General features: G+C 39.8%; 1 protein-coding gene across 5 annotated transcripts in view; it reads left to right on the top strand.

The window, feature by feature from the left end:
* The window catches only part of SH3KBP1 (SH3 domain containing kinase binding protein 1), a 205,140-nt gene that overhangs the window by 70,617 nt on the left and 120,441 nt on the right, over positions 1-14,082 (top strand). The gene's annotated exons all lie outside the window — the stretch shown is intronic.

Below are 14,082 nucleotides of genomic sequence, written 5' to 3' on the forward strand. Positions count from 1 at the left end.
AACTTTAAATGTAGAATGCATTCAGACCTTTAAAAGAATGAAATGCAACCCTTCCTTGTTTATAGAACTAAAGCCAAAGTTTAAGTGTAAAGTCATAGCAAGCGTATTAAATTTTTCTCATTCTCCTCTAGGATGGCATACAGATGCATGCATTATGTCCAATATTTCAGCATTAATTTTCACAGACATCCCATTCTTCTTAACAGAAATCCCTGCTAGATACATTTAATTAAGGAAAGCTATATGAACAGATTACTAAAGCTTACGAAAGTAATGAATCAACGGCTTGCATATATGAAGCTTTTTGCATAGTTATGTCAGTTCACATTCAGGTATTTGTGTATTTATCTGGGACAGAGAATGTTAGAAGCACAGAAAAAGAAAATGTGGAAAGCTTAACACATTAGTTTCCTGGGAATTGTCCACCACTGTCTTGTATCTGAGATTGCACTGTGTGCCTGGCTTGAATCCCATCGCAGATTCCTATGTATGATTTTGAACTGTTTAAGGGAAAGCCTCCAGATCTTCTGTCTCTTTCACTAGCTCCCACTCCCGCTCTCAGGAATATCAACAAAACAAAAAGTTGGCAATATAACAGATAATGTGATGGATTTTTCTTTAGGTTACATTTATGTGTCAGTTTATTTGTGGGAGAACAACTGTCTGCATGCAAGAGATGGCCTGTATTTTTCCCAGGACAGTTTCTTGCTTACTGTCTTATACAGTCTAATCTGCTGTCATTAATCATTGTAGTTTCCATTTTGGCATTGCCTTCTGCACTGTTAGGGCTATGCAGATGGAAATTTTCTCTTGCATATGAGTGAAGATTGTACTGTATGAGCTGGCAGGTTGACATGAGGTCTTAGACCTTAAGGTTTGCAAGTGAAGGTGAGGAAGATTTAATAATTTCTGCTTCCTTTAAAATGTAAGGCGGATTAATCTTTACCACTTTTGCTAGGAGTAATGTCCCCTTAAAAAAATGGGAAATAAATCTCCTTGTCTTTTTGTGTGTTTGCAACGTTATCCTGAATCTGGAGACACATCCAAAATTCCTGCTTTGGATCATAGTTTCTTCAAACAACAGAAGAATTAAATTACCAAGAATGATTCTTTTTCACGGCTGCTATACAGAACCATATGAGTAGTTGTGAAATTACCTAGGGATTAAGCCTGTTCCATATTGCTTCAGCTGCTATTTGGAGAAGGCTAATAGCTGTGGCAGATGAAGAGGTTTGGTTCAGTCACAAGGGGATAACACTCCAAATCTGAAAAGAAGAACAGAGGCTTTGTCCTCCTCTTTCTTCCCTCTAATTCAGAAACATTGAAAGATTCAGAAGATAAAGGAGGTTCTCTTTTTCTCTTTTTGGCTGGAGAAGACAAACTTCATATTTATTTATATACAACCAAGGAAAGACACATTGAGATCTGTAGCTTCAGGAAGGGGTTAGATGTAGAAATTAGCGGATCTCATATTAGGATGTTACTGCACTGAATTTCATTAGTGGAGACTGCACTTTTCATGGCTACCCCTACATAGTGTTGAGGTTGGTAAATGTTTTGGCTGCTTCTCAGTAGCTATTTCCATTGCTGCCAAGCAGACGGTTACAGTGTGCCATAATCTATGATAGCATCATGGTTAAGGGTGCACTGAACATAACAAGACCAAAGGAACTTATCTTTTTTCTGGGGTCAGTTTGAGCATGGTACTACAGCCAGCCTGTTCAAGTGAGTACAGGTACGCAAGTAGCTATTGTTGTGTGCAGTAATCAAGAGTTTTCTAAGAGCTATATGGCAGATCCCCTTGTTGAGAGAGTTGTAATACATTGCTGAAGAGCGAGACCTGGAGGCCGCAGGGATTCTTTTCTTCAAGTGTCTGTGTGCTGTGCTTTTTATTAAGCCCTATCTCAATCTGCTTATTGATCACAGAATGTGACCTGACCTGACCTGAAAAAGAAGGGTTTGTTGTTGTTGTTGTTGTTATTAGGAAGCAAAGAAGGGATGGATGTATCTGCTGCAGTCCTTTGGCTCAAAATAGTGGCAGGAGATGCAGTTATTTGATCATCATAGTGGCAGACGCAGTCACTTGATCATCACAGAGCTGAGGAAATGGAGGAAAAGATAGAGGAAGCTGTTTAATTTCTTTTGAAAGACTGGAATGGTTAAGGTTGGAATGTGGTTGTTAGTCCATGCAGGTGTGCAGGAGATGCACTGGAGCAGGTGATATGAAGAGATAATTGGGCTCTGGAGGAGGGATGGTCTCTACGCAAGTGTAGAGTATCTGTGCAGATCCCATCAAAGTCTTCCTGCTAACTTGCACTGTCCCAGAAATAGGAAATCCAGCAGGGATTTTCAGGGAAAAATTATTAGGGAATTTGTGGAGTCACCTCCAAGGACAGAGATGTTCCAGAAACAGAGATGTGGCACAGAGTGACATGGCTCAGTAGAAATGGTGGGGATGGTTTGAGGATTGGGCTAGATAGTTCTAGTGGTCTCTTCCAACCTTATTGATTCTGGGATCAAAATACCTGTAGCTACCTTTCAGCGGTGAAAATGTCAGTCTGATTTATTTGCTTGGGCAATGTAATGTTGCTGTTTGGAACTTCAGAGCAGATCCAGTGGTGGTAGGAATGAAGTATCACATCAGTGTCAGACACATCAGTGTCTGCTACTAAGATGATGATAAGTGCTTTTGTATAGCTGTGATTGTTACATTGCATAGTTTTGCTGTTTGGTTGGACTTAAATAGGTGGCAGCACTTTAGCAGGCAGTTAGAGCAGAAGAATCTTGGCCTCTTGGGCTGTTGGCTTGTGGAGAGTTTTTCCTTGAGGAATATTGACAAGTGTCCAGCAGTGGTATTCAAGGAAAACTGCTAAAGTATTTGTAAGAAACATCTGAGTAGCTAAGAGGAAAGGAGTGGATTTCTGAATAAAAATGACACTGTGGATCCAGCTTTGTATCTTGTTTCTTGATGTTAGTTATCACTAAGAACTGCAATAGGGATTCTTATAATAAAATCAATGTAAAGTTGAAGCACTTCTTTTAAAGGCTTGTGTCATCCAATAAGTCATGGATATTGCTTTTGTAGGTTAGTGATGTATTCTAGGAAAAAAATCAATTTGGCTTAATACCACAAGTAGTAGCCAACTGTGCTGGTACTTCTATTATGTACTGAGGGTGGCAAATGGTTGCGGTATTGTTAATGATAGGTCACCAGCTATCAGTTACTCAGTTTTTTGTTAAGGATGGGGGTAAGATGGAAGGGTTTGATTTTTGTCTGCTTTTCACTGAGAAAAGTAAAAATAGAATAATATTTCTCATTGTTTAATGTTTCTCACTGACTGCATATACTATTGACCTAACAGAACTGTACAGTAGAAATGACTGCTGTGGTCATCAATACAGCTAATGTGTATTGATGGTTTTGGTGTTTTTTTTTCAGATAGGCAGCTTTATTTTCTGATAAATTGCAGCGGCGTATCTAAAATTACTTGTAACTTCCAGATATTTCAGGTATCTTTTCTTCAGGCTGACTTTTTCAGCAAAACCCAAGTAATACATGCCTGGGTTATGTTGCAGTTTGATATGATCATGCGTGGTGGTGATAATCATTAACATCTGGAAAACAGAGCATCTTAATGTAGCATTCCAGTGGGTTTGTACTCTATCTTGAAAAGCTCAAAAAAGAACTACTTGAGATGTCCTTTTGCTTCTCCCAACAACTCTAGGCTGGTTTTAATGGGTACTTCAGGTGCTGCTCTATTATCCCCATCTAAGGAAAGAGGCCATTGCACTGAATGACTTGTCTGAAACTGCCTGAATGTCAGCTGTGCTTTTCTTATGTATGCTATGCCAGAACCTGTGAAGGAGCACTTCTGCTTCTTCCTGAAGTTCATATAACTGGTGTGGGTCTTTACTGTATTTTTTCACTGCTCCTTAATTTTGTCATGCAGAACTGTTGTTCTTAATCTGCTGTAAAACTGAACGAATTAATAATTTAAAAAAAAAAAAAAAAAAAAAAAAAAGTTGATATCCATGGATTTAGTTAGAGTTGACATTTTTGTACCCTGTTAATAACAGATTAGGAAAGCTTTTTATTTTCCCTGAGAGCATTTCTAGATTGGTGAAGAAAAACGTAAGTAATATTATTGCTATTGTTACTGTTATTCAATATCATAAGAATATTAGTCAGATGTTGGAACAGGAGAATACTGGAAGATATCTCTTCTCTTTAATTCTTTTTCCATCATGATGAAATTCCATCTTTCTTTCCAAGTCAGCTTTCGAAATCCAAAACCAGATCCTAACTTGTGCCATGATTTCAGATCTGTATGCAAATTAACAACAATTGTTAAATAAGTAAAAATATTTAAGGAAAAGATACACTGCCTTGCCAGGTGTATTTGTTCCATACAAACTGTAAATGCAGTCAGCACTGAGGTTATTCAAGCCAGAAAATCTGGAACAGCTCATCATGTGTTACATGTTCTTCATCAGAGCCAAACACTGAAAGCAACAAAATGCTTTTTCTGTTTCTCTTGAGAATTAGTTATTTTTACTTTCCGCTCTACATTTAAATAATAAAGAGAACTTCCATTCTGTTCTGAAGAGGATACAAGAAAAATGCTTTATTTAATGGTAGGGATAATGCGTTTAATAAAAAGATACATGCAAGCTATTAATCTGATTATCTTTTTCAATAAAAAGGCAAACCTCAAAATTTCTGTCATAAAATCTTAATAAACCTAGAGCAACCAAGTGCCTTTGTCACATGCCAGTCATGTTTGATGAGGTGTCTGACCCTCAGTATGCTCAGCTTTGGTTTTCCTTTCAAATGCAGCAAGCTAGAAGGCATTAATCTGTCTTTTGATTGGATTATCCTTCTGCTGTTTATGTGTTTCTGACACCCAGACTGTGGTGCTCCCCTGCAAATACTTCAAATTTCAGAGAAATTATAAGAAGCGTGAGAAGAAAATTCCTTTTAGTTTTTAAGGTTAGCTAATTGGTGTGTCATCAGTTTGCACAACTAGGCACAAGAACATACTTCTCAGCCACTTAAGGTTAAAATACGCACACAACACATGACATAAACCCAAAATGAGACATAAAAACATTAATCACACAGGAAAGTCAATTGCAGCAAAATAATTTTTCTTTGTGTTTAAATACAATATTTGTATACCATGTTTCCCTTAAAAGTATTGTTTCTTGAAAATGTGATAAATGTTTCTTGAAATGTGAATAATCTTTAACCTCAGGTAAGCAGCTCTACATAGAAGGACACCAATTTCAGTTTAGAGAGGCAGGAAAAGACAACAGATTTTGTTGAGGATGTAGATGGCAGACAGGAAGAAACTTCCTTCTTAGGTGTGCCTATGTGAGATCTTTATCAGACTGATGCATTTGTTGTGGAGGAAGGTGAGAAGGCTCCATTGCATCCCAGAGGAAAAATCTATACTTGTTCCCATCCAACTTTTGAACAATGGTATTACTATAAGGAGATAATGAGACTCAGGAGGTGTTCTGTTCACATTATTTGATACATGCGACCTGTAGCTGGTACACGGGAAAACAATGAAGCTCTCTGCATTTTAGTTTGAGGATGCTTTTGATGTAAATTATCCTCAGTAGTGAAACTGAGGGGTCACAGTGTGTGCAGCATACAGCTTGTTCTGGGGCTGATGGAACAGATGTGTTCAGTTGAAGGATAGTTGTCTAATGTACAGGTATTGTTCCTTGCATTCCAGGATTATGCCTTTGGATTCAATTTATATAAATATTTTTATATAAATACATCTATGTAGCATGCAAAATCACAAAATTGTGCAATTTAAAATGGTTGTATTGTTTGTCTTAGAATTATTTTGGGGTTTCTTTTTGCCTGTGCTGTGAAATCTGCCTAAAATAGGCTCATCTTGCTATGCAGGGATAGGCATTACCTCTGTTATGAATTTCAGATGAGTCCATTGACTTTGTTTTGTCTGGAAGAAAGATCTCAACAGCGCCTACTTAGCAACAGTGGAACAGGTCTTTCCTTGTTCTTTTCAAGCAGATCTTGTTTCCAACTCCTATTTAAATAATGACATAAGTTATTCAAAATATAAACTCTTCTTTTCTGTGTTCTGGTCATCTGCCACCCTGGTTTTCAGTTAGTCTTATTACCTATCCAGATTCCAATCACTTATTGCAGTGAGATTATTTACTTCCTTGTCATTTAATATACAATATCCCATCTTATTTTCACCTTAGTAACTACCCTTTCTTTTCAGCTGCTTCTTCTTCATTCTCTGCACAGTGCACAAATGCTGTCCCTGATGCCACTAGTAATCTACACAGGAATGATGCAGATATGTGTCTGAGCTTCTCATGCTAGACTCTCTATTTATGGCCTATAGAGAAAAAGAGGCTGTGCTCTCATCCAATATTAGGTCAAAGAAGTCATATCCTGAAAGTGATTGTCCTTTGACTATGAGGAGAACACAGTATAGATTGCCCATATGGAAGTGCTATAAGCTGAATAACCCACCCCTATATTTGTGTCTGTGACAAGGTAAGCATGAGAGAAGTCTCAAAATTGTTCTGCAGCATTCTTTTAAAAGACATTGAATGGAGAGAAAATGAGAGAAACACAAAAAGTGAACTCTGGGGACAAGCTGGGATTGCTAGAGAGGGATTCAGGTAGCTTGAGGACAAAGATTTAGCTAAAAGTGTGATAGACCTGGAGGAGGGTAAATAAATCTGTAGAGTAGCTCAGACTAGTAGCAGAATTTTCCTGCAGAGTCCTCTGAAAAAACATAAGTAGAAGCTGAGAATACAGTGAGATGGCTGAGTGGATCTTAGGATGATGAATTACAGACCTCTGTGTACAAGAGCAAAATGACTTGGGAAGACTCCAGTTCAGTGTGTGTGTGGAAGAATGCTGGAGTATGAGTAAAATGTGTTTGAGTTTGCACGCTCCTATATTCGATGCATGATGCCATCTTCACTAAGTTCTCAAACAGTCAGCAGGGCATTACCTGTCCTGGCAAGATGTCTCCTCTTGCAATATCTTCTGAACTTAGCAGGTTTCTGTATTGTACTATCATACTATGTACAACTGAAGATCTGAATGACCAGTCTGTAGGCAACTGTTTTTCTGGGATGATAGTAGAGGCAGTGTCTGGATCATCCAAGGGACACTAACTGCATTAGCAAGTTCAGGTGCAAAATGTTTTTTTATCAACAGTTCCCACAAAATCTCTTCTAAACACAAGCCAAATGCAGTAAAATAGTACTAAATGCTGGATCCTTCCTTGTTAAGGTAACAACAGCAGCAATGAGAAGTCTGAGGCTTCTTCTTGTCTTAAAAATAAGTTTTCCTATCACAAAAAAAGACTTTTTTTTTCTCAAGCTTTTGTAGAAAAGCATCTCCTTACAGCTAGCAGTTCCTTCCTGATTGCTGCTGTAGGAGGAGGTCCTTGGCCTCACGGGACTCAGCTCCCTTCGAGCTTCGTCTTTGATCTGCTGCCCCACACTCAGCAGTTCACGTCCTTCTCCTTCAGTCTTTCATTTAGGAGTAGTGCTACTTTCATGGCTATCTTAGTTAGCCATGGTGACCTTTCTCCCTCCTCCTCTTTCTATGATTAAGAAATAGCAGATGAGCAAAGTGGCTCATGTGAAACTGAGTGAGTCACTGGGGAAGAGGGGGGGTGGGTGTCACTATATACTCCCCAGTAACTAGCTAGGACCACCTGCACCTCATAGTTGTGATAGAAGAGAGTCAGACATCCTGTTATATGCTAGAGAAGATGAATAAAAGTAACAATGCAGAGATGATCCTGAAGAAAGTAAAAAAAATAACCCTATCTGTAATTAAAATTTGGGGTCAATAGAGTGATTTTACTGTAAAACCAGTATCTTTTTCATGAGCTCTGCAGCTTTGCTGTTGTGCTTTGAACTAGGTCAAGGATGCCCGTCCTTCCTGGAGATAATCTTAATGAATTTGTGACTGCTACGTTAAATACACCCATCTAAGTGTGCTCTCACGTTGACAGTCAGGTCTGTAGCTCAGAACTGTTTTACCTTTGCTTCTTGGATCATAGCTAAGGTGGTGCTGTGTTGCTTGTGTAGAAACAAGGAACTGCTGTGCTGAAACCAGGTCCGTGTGACTGGTGACATTTTCTTTCCCCCATCTGTAGGTGCCTGTAGGTAGTGACAAGAGCCAGGCATGTTACTGCAAGTTAGGGCACTAATGAGTACAGTCAGGAAGCTGGAGCCTCCTGGCTCTTGTGACAACCATAAAACCTTTGAATGATTTCTGGGGTTGTAAGTGAAAAGCAATGCCTGTCAAGAGCTCCTTTGGGTCTCCTTCAAATTGCAGTGCTGTGCAACTTGTAGATACAAACTGAAGACATAATTAATTTGTGTAAATGAATGGCATGATAATCTTCTTAACCCTGGAAGCACCTCTTTGTAAAGATGATTTCTAGATGTATGTGAAAGTTTAATGCAAACAAATGTCTTTGTATTTTTTTCTGTGCCGGTATTTTTTCAGAAATAGCTCCAAACCTGTTCTCTGCATTGAGAGTGAGTACCTTGTTTTGCTGCTGTTGAATCACTTCAGTGCAGTAAATGTTTTGACTTGTGTGTACTTGGACAAAGAGGCAACTACAGTTCTGGTTCAAGAGCTTCCCCTTCAGATGGAATGACATTTAAAAGTTAAATGAACTACTGAAGACAGTGATGAGAATGTACCCATCAAAATGGCCTTGTAGCTGCTGTTAGTAAAGTTTGACACTGTCTTGATGCTTTATGAGAGTTGAGCAGAGTTCTACTTGGAAGTGCCATGCAGGACTTCTAAGAATCAATTGCCAGCCTGAGTTCTGGTTGGGAGTCGGAGAGGGAGTTAACTCTGAATGCCTTTGGTGCTCTAACAACAGATGGGCAGCTTAGCTTTTCCATGTCACTCTCTCACTTCCCTTTCTCAAAAGAACAGGGGGACAAAAGAGGATAAAAAATTGCTCATGGATTGAGGTAAGGAGTATTTAAATTAATGGAAAATAAAAACAAGCATAGGCCATGCAGAACTGAAGGGAGAAAACCACTCTAATTCCCATCAGCAAGTGATGCTCAGCTATGCCTTGGGAAGCAAGGGCATCAGTGATCTCTTTCCCCTTGCCCATCTCTCCTTGCAGTCAGTTGTGTCAGCTGCCCTGGCCTTCTCCCCACCCCACTGCCTTTGGGGATTTACAGAGAGCCTTGGTGCTGTGCCAGCACTGCTCAGTGATGGCCAAAATGTGGGTGCCATACCAGCACATTTCTGGCTGCAAGTGCAGAGTGCAGTACTGTATGGGCTGCTGTGTGAACTCCCCCCTAGCCAGACCCAGCACAATGCACTTCACACAAGTATTTTTCACCTGTTCCCTTCCTCAGTTCCCTTTCCTCTGTGCAGGTACATAATGATTAGAGTACTTTAAGCAAAACTTTACTTTTGGCTGCAAGAAACAACATGAAAGCATTGCCCAGTATACTTAAGGCACATTGTTTCTGCTGATTTATGATCTGTCACAGATTCTGCCCAACATTTTGTTTCCAGCAATTGATAGAGGCTTTAAAAACTTCCTTCTGATGAAGTGACGTGCCTGGAATGAACTTGTCACTACATTAATTTTAGTTTATCTTCATACTCAGCATGAAATACTTCGATTCATCTAGTTAAAAGCCCTTGAAGTTAGGGAAGTTTGCTCTACTGTAACTAGATTTGAAAAACTTGCAGAAGTTGCCAGTGCTGGTACTGCACGGCATGGATTATTTTGTGTAGGACGGCATCATTAACTACGTAGGCTTTCAGTTTTCAGATTTCTATATGACTTGATCATCAAAATACAATGCATGCAGAGGGATATTTCTTGTTTCTGCTGGCATGATATTTCCTACTTTTTATTCATTGACTATTTCACAAATGTTTATTTCAAAATTTCCTCCCATATGGTCTACTCCAGCGTTATCTTCTCCAGCATGGCAAGTTGTGCTGCTGTTCACTGTGCGTTGTAATGTACTCTCCTGCTTACCATATTTTATATGATTATCTCACTGCTTTCTAATGCTACGTCACAGTTAAGATGAGCAGCTTGGATGTAGTAGTTTCTCCTCTCCATCTTTACGCATTTTCTTTTCAATTATAAGTGCATACTTGAGCCTCTTTCTTTTTTGATGTTAATTTATAGTATTATGAACTTCAGAAATTCAAGACATGTTGCTGATGATGGTTATTTTCTGAGCTCCTTGGTAGGGTGGCTGTGCTTGACAAGGGGGTGAATTTAAGGAAGTGTTGACAAGCAGCTGGTTGTTACTTCTTGGCCCCAAGGACAAAACTGCTATATGAAAGATTATTATTAGCTGTCACACAGCAAGAGCTATTATTTCCTAACTTCAGCACCTACTTTATTTAGAAACAGAAATAGAGGCAAGGCAGAGGTCCCCCTGGCAAGAAGCAGAATGTTAGCTTGCAATGAGATTTGAAATCAGTGGCAGAGCAATGCTGTCAGCATGGTTCTCTGCACGAGCTGGGTAGCCTCAGAGAAGCTCTGTACGTTTGTAGCTGTTTAGTGCAGCATTACTGTGGGATACATCTTCATAAATTTGCCAATAAGCTCTGTGTCCCATTCCAGAATATGGGCAGCACTAGAGCCCCAGGTCACTCACAGCAGGTTAAGATACCTCTGCTCCCCACCAGCAATACTTGCCTGCTCCAGAATCTGTTTTTGATGCTCACCTTTGCCCACCTCCAGTGCTCAGCCTGGCAGTGTGTTCGTTGCTTGGGTTTCTTGAGCAGCGTACTGTGGTTGGAGACAAGGTGACACTGTGCTTAGCAATCACTCAGTACTGAAGGAGTCCCAAGTATCCAGTAGGTTGAACCTAATCCCATTGTAAACATTTAAGCAGGCTTTTTTATGCAGAGTCATGCATTTTCCTGTTGGCTGTCATCTTCTGTCCTTGGGGATGATGCAGTGGTAAAATAACTAGTTTAAATACCTTCAGAGAAGCTTTATTCATCAGCACCATTTATTTTAAGTAACTTCAAGTGCTGTCTTCTTGTATTTCCCTACTTCATGTAGTACCTTGTGTAGACTTCTGACAGATTACAGATGTCCCTGGTCTGCAGTTCACTATCGAGCTGTGAATAGGCTGTAAGATGCAGTGTCAGCCACTATTACTTTATTTGTGCAACTACAATAGTAAGATTCGATACTGTTTTCAGACCTTGGAGTTCTTTGCTAGACTACTGACTCAGCTTAGCGTAACCATGAATTACATGGGTTGTCATTAGTTCTGGGAACTCACAAATGCTCAGGAAGTGTCTAGGAAATGGTTTAAATGAAAAAGCTCCAGTGACCTAAGGAACACCAAAGATTCCCTCACAAGCCTGGCAGCTATCAGGGAAAAGTAATAAACACTGATATGTTAGTCTGAGGCTGGGGTTTCAGAACCACGTCAAGCCAGCACAGCCACAGAAAAAGAAGACACCCCAAAGCCATAATCCTTCTGGTTTTCTTCTTTCCATGCACTGGTGCAGACGTTTGGCTGTTTGGTAGGCAAAATCAAGAGAATAATCAGTGTTAACATTAAACTGTGTGCAGAGCCTGTTTGTAATAGCAGGGTCAGCTCACTGCCTGTCTCCCCACACTGTGTCAAAAGCCCTTCATCTGGCATCACTGAGAGGAGCACAACAAGAAGATTCTGTTTGAATGGCCTGTTATGCTCTGCTTTTGTCTTGAGCTAGAGAGGTGTAGGGCTTAGTCAAGGTCCCACAGATCCAGCATCACGGTTGTATATAAGCCCCTTTTCTCCTGCCTTGCATCTTCTTGTGACCACAGAACATTTTTGATGGATTTCATTACACAGGCAGCTGACATGAGCCAGAGGCTTATTTAGTCACAGACTTTAACTTGAGGAAGTAACTTCTAATTTGTGTGGTGAGTGCAATGGAAAAGGCAAGAGGAACTGGACAGCTATTTTTAGGAAAGGATAGTGTTTATCTCAGCAAAACTAGAAAAGATGTAGAGACATTGCAGATCTTAAGCCTAGACAGATTATATATATATTTTTTTCCATTCTAAGGTGAAGGAGTTTCTGTTTCTTTGTTCCCCATTCGCTCTGTCAGACTGACTGGTTCTCCAGTTATGCTTTTGTTTCTGTTCCAACTGATAATCTCCTGTGCCACTGATTGAAAGTCTCGCTGAAGGATCGAAACTGGAAGTGTCAGGAAATCAGGAAAACTACTAAAGTGATTTCAAATGCACAACGTAAACTGAACAGCGGGATAACAGAAGTGGTTTTTTCCTCATTTCTGTAGCTTACAGTAATTGTAGTAAGTAGATAAACCATCTCATAGCAAAATTTAATTATTCAAATAATGCTTTTTCCACTTCTAAAATGAAACTCAAACTACTGAGCCTGTTAAATCTATAAGAAAATATTTATAAGTGTGTCAATGCATCATACTAACATCTGACACAGGGTTTGTCCTTGAAGCCTGCATATGACTCAGGAGAGGGAGCAGCCATATAGTGCCAGGTGTGCAGATGCTGTCTGGAAGGTGAGGTATGGAATCAGCCTGCCTGCCTTGCCTGGGAGCAGAGGTTTGGTCAAGCAGAGCTTGGAAAACCTTTGTTTATGAAAGAGACAGTACTTCATACCCATCAAGGAAAAAGGCTGGATAGGTGAAATTCCCTGGTGTATTAAGATAGCTTAGTTTCAGAAGCGAATATATAACTTTACCAAAGCAAAGAAGCAGTTTAAGGGAAACAGAAAACAAACCAGTAAATGGAAGGAAAGTGATCTGTTCTACCTAGACAGCTTCAATTTGTTGACTGACATGACACTAAGGAGCCTTGGGCATTGTCCAGTTGGAAGTCTGTGGAGGTAGGCCCATGCTAAGACATTGGTATAGAAGTTGTATGAATGCTGCTGTGGGAATAGAAGATAAGGGTTCGATGGCAGGTTCAACATGGAGTCTTGGATGCAGATGCATTCTGGATAGACCTAGGAGAGCTAGATCTACAGAAACTGGTTTACTGGATTACAGAAACTAGTTGTGCTGACGAGGAGTTTCTTCCTTGGTGCAGATCAGAACCGATAGGAAGTTGTCACCATTCAGCACACTGAGAGGAGTAGAACTGATTGTGGCCCCAGGGGCAGAGCCAAAGGCTGGTAAGGTGAAGTGTCACTTGAGTATGACATGTCCAGGTATGTGGAGGAGGGAAATCTTCCATAGCTGCTGGATGAGAGAGGTTTGCAACAAGTGAGGTGACAAAGACTGTGTTATTTCTGTATGGAAATATTTCAGTGCCTAATTTAAAATCCACTGAAAGCTAGTAAAAAAATCTGAAAATGCTAAGTAAGTTAAAATCATTAGCAAGATAGTTGGTGGTAGATCCTTTGAATGAGGCAGAATGCTTATTTTCTTAATCGCTTACTACTCTGAATTTTATATGGGAAGTTACTACGCCATACATACAGAAAAAAAGGCATAGAAATTAACAGGTGGGCAGTCATTTAATATAAAGGCACAAAACCCAGTAATCACATGTTCTGCAGTTGGGTTATAGGAAGTTCTGTGCCATGAAATATGAATATTTCATATTCATATTTCCAGAATATGAGCATAACCGTCTAAGTCAGGAAGAGGGCAAAGCAATTAGTAATAGCACTTGCTTGGTTGAAATATCTGCCTTTGCTCTGTTCTAGATGTGCCCCACCATTGGTGTGATGAAATTTGTTGCTTTATTTGCAAAGGTGGCACAATACCCATGTGGTCATTTGAAGTGTATTTAGAAATCTGAAGCTTATTACAGCATCTTTGGGATTCAATGATATTTAATGTGGAAGTGGATGCTTTTTCCGTCCTTTGCAGTCTCCCCCTATAGCGGAGGCAGCCTGTCTCCTTATGTAAGGTATTAAGAATTACATTAGATTTCCATCTAAACTTTTCAGTTCCAGTACCAGACCCAATGTAGAAAAACTACTACTGCCCTAAACAGCACTCATTAAAATAGATTTAGGGAAAGCAGCAATTGCACTGCACACAATGCAGGGCATTATGAA

The sequence above is a fragment of the Coturnix japonica genome, chromosome 1 (assembly GCF_001577835.2).
Source record: "Coturnix japonica isolate 7356 chromosome 1, Coturnix japonica 2.1, whole genome shotgun sequence".
In the NCBI taxonomy this organism is placed as follows: Eukaryota; Metazoa; Chordata; class Aves; order Galliformes; family Phasianidae; genus Coturnix; species Coturnix japonica.